This window comes from Chenopodium quinoa, unplaced genomic scaffold (genome assembly GCF_001683475.1).
Source record: "Chenopodium quinoa cultivar QQ74 unplaced genomic scaffold, ASM168347v1, whole genome shotgun sequence".
In the NCBI taxonomy this organism is placed as follows: Eukaryota; Viridiplantae; Streptophyta; class Magnoliopsida; order Caryophyllales; family Amaranthaceae; genus Chenopodium; species Chenopodium quinoa.
In genome coordinates, this window is record NW_018742817.1 from 3,777,909 (window position 1) to 3,787,468 (window position 9,560).

A 9,560-nucleotide genomic window follows, 5' to 3' on the forward strand; every position below is an offset into this window, starting at 1 on the left:
TAAGATAGCATTGAATGCTCTAGTGTCTACTTTCCAAATCAATTAGAGTTAGTTCAAAAGCTTTTGTGGATTTTAAGATACAACTGATTTAGTTAAAGGGTGTCGGTTTTGGGCCCAATTTAATGTTTTAATCATATCCATTTTGTTATAAGTCAGAGTTGGGCGTATAATATAGTGGGAAAGCTCTTTGAAAGGGCTATCCACCTATATAGGCCTTACACGAATTTTGTGATGTTTGGTTAATTTCTTGGCTCGGTTTTCAACAATATAATGTAAGGTCCATTAGATCTAAGCACTAGATTTGACGTGTTTTGGTCCGTTATTAATCAAGATTAAGTATGTGCGAGCATACTTTAGGCCTAGTTAATAAGCGGATTGAAGTCTGAAAACTTACTTTATATGACATTTGAAATCCATCAACACTTCAACTTTGATCTAGCTTAAAGAACGGGTTTTTATATCATCATTGCACTTCATTTATGGCGCTCAGAAGAATAAGTTTTAGGTTCTTTTTCTATATTTTGTTTCTCAATTTTCCTCTATTTTTCATAATTTTCATTGAATTTCCATTTTAATAACTCACTTTTGTTTCAATTAGTTTTCATGAGTTTCTCATGTTTTTAGTTCTTAATTCATAGTATTAGTTTAGTTTTATTTTATTTCGTTTTCTCCCTCGGTTTTATTTGTGTTTTGTAGGCGAATATTTTAAGTTCAAGTTTTCGCACTCTCAAGCTGGATGGTGTTAAACCTTTAGGGACTACATGCCTCCGTGACTATCATGAAACGTTTGTGTGCCTGATGCTCGTGTGCACCGCCCAATCTCTCGTGCGCACTTCACCACTCACACAATTCAGCTCCCGTGCTCCCCCAATTCACCAACAACCTCCTCCAACAACAAAAACAACAAGTTGTTACCTCGCAACCACATTCACCACCCAACCACCAATCAGCCACCTTCCCCCTGGTGCAGCCCGCAACATCACCACCTTGAGGTTTGCAATCAACATCTTGAGGGTGTTTGGGGCCATTGACGTTGTTGTTGAATGGTCATTGTTTGTCAATTGGGATTTAGTTGTCTTTGCTTGTACCCTTGAGCTTTTCTTCTCTCCTCTTTTTTTCTTCTTTAACCTTGAAAAATAAATAATTACAAAAGGATTTTGTTTTCTTTTTGAGGTATATCTAGCATTGTGTTTTGTGTTTGCTCTTTCTTTGGACATAATACCATTTGAACTTACATTCTTGAATGTCTTTCTTTCTAAATGATAAAAGTGTGCACTGTTTGCGAATACGTTTGGTTGACTTTAGGATAGGATATGCTAAGGTAGTCGTTTAAGAACTTAGGACCATGAAGCCCTAGTTCGGTTGTTCGTGGTAAGATAGAGTTGCTCCCTGTAGACACCTGATTGTGTCTCCCCAAAAACCAAACTCGGTGATGAGTACTTTTCACGTTTTTATTTACGAGTTCGGTAAAGAGTTGAAGAGTCTCGCGGAGTTTCCTTAAGCCTTGAACATATTTCAAACCTTACCTAAAATGTTTAAATCCAAAATCATTCATTTCGTGTCTTTAAACCCAAAATCATTTATTTCGTGTCCTTAAAATCATTCATTTCGTGTCCAAACCTTAAAAACGTCCAAAACAGATTATTTTAGTCCATAATCTCTGTCCAATTATTGTTTAGTTGGATGGGGATTGAAAAGAGCTTTTCAAAGATATATTATAAGTCCAAATCCGACTTAAAATGAAAAAGTTATGGCCAAATTACTAAACCTAGCCCAAACCACGCCTAGGTCCACCTTAGTTACGGCCCAATGGGCATGTGGAGTCCAAATTTCTTATTTAGGCCCCATATAATCATATTCCCAATCCTAAATCAATAAGGATTCTTTTAGAAGTTTCCAGAAGATTCTAATTTATCTTTTAAAGATCAAAGAGTTTGAGCTTGAGCTTGAATAAAACTTTTCTTTTTTAATACTCCTAATCCTATTCATATTCGAAGACGTTCGGATATCTTTTGCAAACATAATTCCATTAGAAATTAAACTACGTGCGGCTTTAATATCTTTCTAAAACCAACGCGCAGCACCACAACTACTGCGCCATGTCAGTAGTGTCGCGGCGCGACAGAAACAAACGTGGCGCGACAACCCTGTCGCGCCGCGTCAAAAGATGTTTTATTCCCGTTCGAATTCTGATCTTTTTCTGATAGTTCGACTCTCTTTTTTCTTTATAAATAGAGGTCGTTTTCCCCCGTTTCATATCATGGACAATTACCATCAACAACCATCATCAATTCTCTTTCTTAACCTTAGCCTAAAACACATCCTTGATACACTCCTAAATCAATCGCAATACCTCATTCGCGAAATTCGAATACTCCAAACCATACTCGGCGTTGCCTTCGACCTCGACGTGAAAGGTTGATTATTCTGAGGGTTTGGTCCCAAATCTATATTTCAATTCTTAATTAATTTAGTTTAGTATTTACTTTATTGATTTCACTTTCTTGAAATTTACTAATGTGTGTATTGTTTTAATAGTAAGAAAGTTGAGGCATCAAAGTAAGTAATTCAATTACTTAAATATTCTTTTGATTTTGGAGTAAAAATCGTGCTTAGGATGTTATTTTGATTTCTAGTATCATGTCTAGGATGTTTATTTTAATTGCTAGTTTCATGTTTAGGATAACGCTTTGATTTTGTTATTAGTGACATGCTAGGGTTTGTTATTAATCCATTTAATATCATGCTTAGGATCTTACTACTAACGATCTTGTTATGATGATGATTGTTATATTAATTATATATGTTGCTTGATTTATTGCTATTTCTTGATCACGCCCCTTTTTGCAAGCTTAAAGGGAATTTGTACTTGAAATCACGCCTAATAAGATAATTAATAATTTTATTTAGGCTTAATATGATTTTAATTCAAGTGATCACGAATAATAGATTTGAGTGTGCATTAATAATCAATCAACGTAGATTAAACAAGTTTAGGATTAACTTGATGTATGTATGTTGATCGAAAAGCGCGCATGAATATCATAAGAATTAAATAGAGGCCTAATTAGGATGGGTTTAATCTCTTTTAGGTTGGATTCGTACCATCATTGCCGAACATCCAGTCATGGTTCCGGACCACTATGGATTTAGCAATCTCTATAATTGTTAATGGGGTGTAACCTTCACATCCGTGAACAGTTTACAAGTTCCTAACTTGTTGGCGACTCTTACAAGTTCTCTAGCTTCTATTCCTTGGAGCGCCGCCATGCTTAAAAACATGAACCACAGTAGGGCGAGAGTTGAAAAATTCCCTAGGATTTGAAGCCAAAAGTGAGTTTTTGCTGCCCCATGTGAGGTTTCATTTTTCTAGCTTTCAATATACCTTGACTGAGTGGCAAGTAAGATCCTTGGCTATCGCTTACTCTTATCTAGAACTTGTCTTTTATCTCCCAAGACCGTGACCGAGCCAATTATGGAATGACATAGGCATCTTTTCAGTGTCTCTTTTTTTTCCTAGGATAATTTTTCCATTTTTAGGTTATTGGTCCTGATTGACTTGAAAATTCAAGGTTTAGATTAGACCAAATCGGATCAAAAACCCAAAATCAAGGTTTAGTAAAGACCAAACCAGACTAGACCGGAATAACCAAGTCTGATCCTCAGTTCTGGATATTTTCACACCCCTAATTACAAGTACATATTAATTATTAAGGTATTTCATTCAATTCGACACATGAAAATTAATTTTGAGATTTATTAAAACTCTTGATGTACATTTATTGCTTCTAATCAATGTATATGAAGGCGCATCAGTGCTCACAAAAGTGGAATTGGTATTGTATGCACTAATTAAGGTGGATATATTTATTTTCAAAATGACTATTAGAATTCACTTGTCAGGCCGCAATTAAATAATGGTTATCCCATTTAATATAAATCATGTCCTAGATCAATGAAATTTTTCAAACCAAAATGTGTGTCTCATGCATATAGTCTTGATTAGTAACCAGGTATAAGGCCAAATCCAATTTATACGCACTACTACACCTCTAATGTTGTAATCCATTGATATAAATTAAATATCAAAGTTATTGTTTTTTGCGTCATATATTTCTTTCTAGAAAGATCTAAATTACATGTGCTATGACTAATTTATTAACCGACAATAATTGAAGTGTTTACTTAGTGAGAGTGGCAACATGAAAGCATGAACTTTGTGCTAATAAATCAGTTAGAAGTTTGGATTTGCTTTAATGATTCTAATTAATTGATATCAATCACATAAGATACTCAATAAATACAATGTACAGAAACAAAAATGAAAACATTTATTAAAATGGGTTGACAGATAGAATCTGAACCGATCCACCATATTAATGAGTTTTGTGCAACTCTGATATCTTGATACAACTATATAACCCCTCAAATGAGCGTGCTCTTATACATTCCAAGCTCACTTGTTTTCTCTCTGATCAATTTGCTGCCTTAATTGTGAGATTTAATTCAAGATGAATAAGGATCTATTACGCAAACAACTAGTGGAGAAGAGACAATTTTTTATTGGCAAGGTTCAGTTCTTAACTTTTTGTTCATTTGAATATCTAAATTATGAATTGTTATATGGTTTTGTTTGTGTACTTGCATAACGAAATTAAGTGAATCCTTGAGATCAAGAATTGGCAATGGCTATGATAAAATTTTACTTCTACATGAATGGACTAGATTGCCTATAATTAAAATTTCAATAAGTTTCTTAGTTTATTTGAGATAAATAATACTTATACATAAATGATTTACTTAATTAAAAATCATATTAAAGATACTATTTCATTACATTTGCAAAAGAAAAAAAAAATAAAAAAATAATTGCAATAGAACTTGCAACAATGTATGCATGTATATATAGATAATACAATTGAAATACCTTAAAGATCATTGAAATGAGTGTCTTAGGTTCTCAACTAAAGAAATTTTGGTAATTAATTAGTCCCTTAAGGATAAAACTACACTGTTGTAAAAAAATAATAAAAAAGGATAAATTAGTTTTTCGCTTGTGTGATAACTTATTTTCTTAATTTAATAGTTTTTTTAATTTAATTGGTAAGGATAGATTAAAGATGAAAATTTCAACACACTAGTATATGATGAGTTTAAAGTTTGATAAAAAGAAATATTGAAGTGAAATTGGGAGATAAAGATCAAAAAACCGGAAATAAAATGTCTTGAAGGAAGAGGATTGGAAGGAAAAGGAAAAGATGTGAAAGAGGGAGAGAGAGCATTAAATTTTTTTTCTATTATAATATATAATAATATAAATTCAAATATGTTGTGAGAATGTAATTTATTTAATCGGGGTTAAGCCTTCCTTAAGGGTCTTTCCACTTTTCCCTATTATTAGTCAACTAACAATACCTACCACTTTTTTAATTTTCAACTTATTCTTGATCTAACAAATCATATAATAAAAATGAATTTGAAATAAATGGTATTATAATGATTTTTAATGTATGGCTTTACAACAAAATTAGACTCGCTTAGATTTTATACAATTCTATGTGCTTTACCATAAGATATTAAGTATCCAGTTCTAACATGCAAGGGATTGTGGATGAATTCTTTTTACAAGTGGAGTCGATAGAAGATACTCAGCCTAATTTTGTCGAGAATATCATTACTGCATACTTTCCTTCGTCAGCAGCCTACATGAATGATTTGGAACAACTCTTGTAATTATAAACCTTTTCTTATTTATGCTTTCTTGTCTTTCTTTTAATTTTTGCAAATATTGCCTACTTATAGTATTTCATATACTCCATCCCTTTATATGTATTGGTTGTTGCATTTTTAGTGGGTATATTTTTCAAATTTTAATGTACAATTATTATTAATTTTTTTTTACAGAAACTCCAGACCATTAGATCTTGTAAATGTGAAACGGTTGATTCTAAAACTGAAAGAAGACAGTGCTACATAAGTGGCAACTTATTAATTATATTTACAAACTTATGCATTCTTATTGCGAGCCTTTAAAATGTTACAAATTCACAAAATAATTGGTCATTTTCTAAATTATGTAGGGAAAGACTTATTATAAATAATGAAGCTAATTCAAGTGTAATCTATTATATGGAGAGTTAAGAAAATTATGATTCTATTGTTTGTAATCATTATAAGACAAATTACTTTCTTATATGCAGTATGGGAATGGCAAAATTTAGCGTGATCATTGAAGAGATGTTCGACATTTTCAGGGCAAAAATATATGATAGGTTATAGTCTAATTTAACCTTACTTTTCAATTTATCAAAACAATGAAGACGATTATAATTCTTAACCAAACATTTTTTTGTTAGGTTATATGCTGCATTTGTGAGAATTCAGGAAGGGTATGAGGCTCTAAAGATGAACCTTGAACCTTATGTTGAGGTTATTTTCGACATCCTTTACAAAATTTAACTTATTGGTATTATTGTTGACTGACTATGCACTTATCAACTTATCTTTATGTGTGTTTAGTTATTACGTTTGCTAAGAGAATGTCCTTAAGATAAGGCATCAGACAATCATGCATATGTCAAAAGCGTTGACAGCAATGATAATATACGCGACTAAGGCTCGCATATATGAAGCATCTTAACTAGAGAAGTTTTAATACTGAAAAAATATTTGCATTTGATGTTGTTTTTTCTAATTAAGTTAAGAACTATGTGATATGTAAGTTTAATTTCGTTGTTTTCTGGGGATTGTTGAATGGTTTTTACTTTATGATACTTAGTTATGAAATCCTATTATGAACTTAGATTTAATTTATGTTTCTTCATATTAAACATGTAATACCTTAATACATATTGGAATTTTTTTATGGTTTTTAATTGCATTTTGATACAATTTTTTCTTGCATGCAAAAATAAGGTCAATTTGGGAAAAATACAAGTATATCTCCTAAATTGTAAGTCAAGTATCAAATACACATTGAATGTACAACCAATGTAAATTCTCTCTCTCTCTCTAGAGAGAGAGATTTTCGATAAAATATATATTTTACATTAATTTAATCGATATTATGATTCATAAAAATCAATAGATGATGAATGTTTGTCAAAATCTTGATATTTTTCAAACGTTTTGTTATAAAAGAGATTAATTAGGGCGTCTCGATATTGTGATTGTACCATATGCGTTTCAATTAATGAGTTACGAAAAATGTATATAAAAAAAAGACTTCAATAGGATACATTAGTAATACAAGGCCTGTTATATATTATAAGTCAGCTTAAACCAAACCTAACACATCTGTTATGGTTTAGCATGTTTATCTAATAGTTTTAGACCCATCAAAACTCAAGAATACATCGAGAAATTTAGTAATACAAATATATAGTATAAAACATGATTCATTTGGTGAAAATAATAAATAATACGTTTTCATACCTTAATTCAGGCTTTGAAGACTAGCAAGGTTGAAGAAAGCGTCATGCTTGTGCTTGAGTTGGGTGTAAGTCCCACACTCCACCACCTTTCCATCCCCGATGAAGGTGATGGAGTCAATGAGCAACCACGAGGGTGGTTCGGCCTATCATGACTCGGTCCAAGGCTTCTTGGACGAATTTCTTAGATTGCATGTCTAAAGCACTAGTATCTTCATAAGTAACAAAATAATTGGGTTCGGAGTATTGCTCTAGCTATAGTAATTCTTTGCTTTTGACCTCTTGACAATTGTACCCCTCTTTTCCCACATTCGGTTAAATATCCTTTTTTTTTAAGGAGCTATGTGCAAATCTATAAATTAGTCTATTTTATTGTTCAGCTAAATCAAGATTAATAGGAAATAAATAAAGGATAATAAAAAAAATATATCATGAAAGCCTTATGAAAGGAAAAAAAAAAATCAAAAGCCAAATTAAAACATGATTTGATAAATGGTGATGAATGTGTTCACACCAATTTTTGTTTGGGAGTTGGGGTTGGATCAATAGTGTGAGTCATTTTTTAGGATGAGCTATCGGAAAGAAATCAATAAATTAAAACATGAGTGATAAATGAAGAATGTGTTCATACTAATATTTGTTAGAGAGTTTCCTGTTGTTGTTTTTAAGGCTTTTGGATCTTGGACCTTAGGCTGGGGTTTGTGCCCTTTGGGCATGTGTTTTATACTGTACTTGCCATATTTTTGGCTTGTTTTTGGTAATACAAATTTTATTTACCAAAAAAAAATCTTTGTTAGAGAGTTGGGCTGGATAATAGTTTGAGTCATATATAAGTAAGAGTATTGTGATTTTGTTTGGTTAAGGTTCATAATTAAAATGAAATAAATCAAGAAAGGATTATGTGGGAAATAACTCAAAAATGATCTGATGATAGTGCTCACACTAAATTTTGTTAGGGAGTTAGATTGGAATAGTAGTCTCAGCCATATATAAGTATGAGTTATCTAGATCGATTTGATTAGGTTGGATTAGTAGTCTGAGTCTTATTTGATTACCAGTATACACACATTAAATATCGCGCATAATGGTTATTTGTTTGACAAATGACACTAGTACCACCAACACCACTCTTCCCCATCCCCTTTAATTTTATAAATGAAAAGGAGGAAAAAACTTTTCAAAACAAAAAAAGAGTAAAAATTGTAATAAATTAAGTACATAAATTACCAAATAAACTCATGAGCATTAGCAACTTTAGAGGGTTCAACAACAACATTCTCAGTGGCATCAACCTTACCAAGAACAATATTATCCCTAATGGATCCTGAATAAAATATAGGGTCTTGGCTAACAAGGGCCATATGTTTCGATACCATACCACATCAAACTCTCTTATATCCACCCCATCTACCTATACTGATCCTCTATCAACAACATAAAATTTTCGGATTTTTCACCTTATACCCCTGAATAATTTTTTTATTCACCAAATACCCATGAAAATTTTCAAATTCACCATATGCCCACGGATTTTTGGAATATGTCACATAATATCCTTAATGACTAACGCCAGTTTGTTAGTCATAGTTAAGTCCGTTAGTCATTAAGGTAAATTAGGCCACGTGCAGTGGAAGCCATTAATTGGTTACTTTTTAAATCATTGAATTAATTATTAAAAAAACAAAACCCCATTCTACTGTCATCCCCTCCCCTTGCCAGCGACCGGCCAGTCCTTCCCGTGGTCAGCGCCAGGGCTTCCATTGTCGACGATTGGTCTATTTCTACTCGTCGTCGGCGCCAAGCCTCCCACCATCGACAACTACCACCGTTACAGCCTCACCCCTACCTAGCCAACACTGATCCCAAAACCCTAGTCGAAAACCACCACCCCAAAATCGTAAAACCCCAAAATGGAAACCCTAGTTTTGATTTCAGGGTTTTTCATTTAAGGGTTTCAACGTGGTTCAGGGGGTTGAGATGCCAGTAGGGAGGGTCGATTTGGGTTTTCCGGCGTGGAGAGGGGGATTTGGACACCGGTGGTAGGGAGAGGGGAGGGTTTTTTCAAGGAAAGAAGGGGGTTTTTAAGAGCGGGGATAGGACGGTTTATGGGAAGGAAAGAGGCGCCAGCGA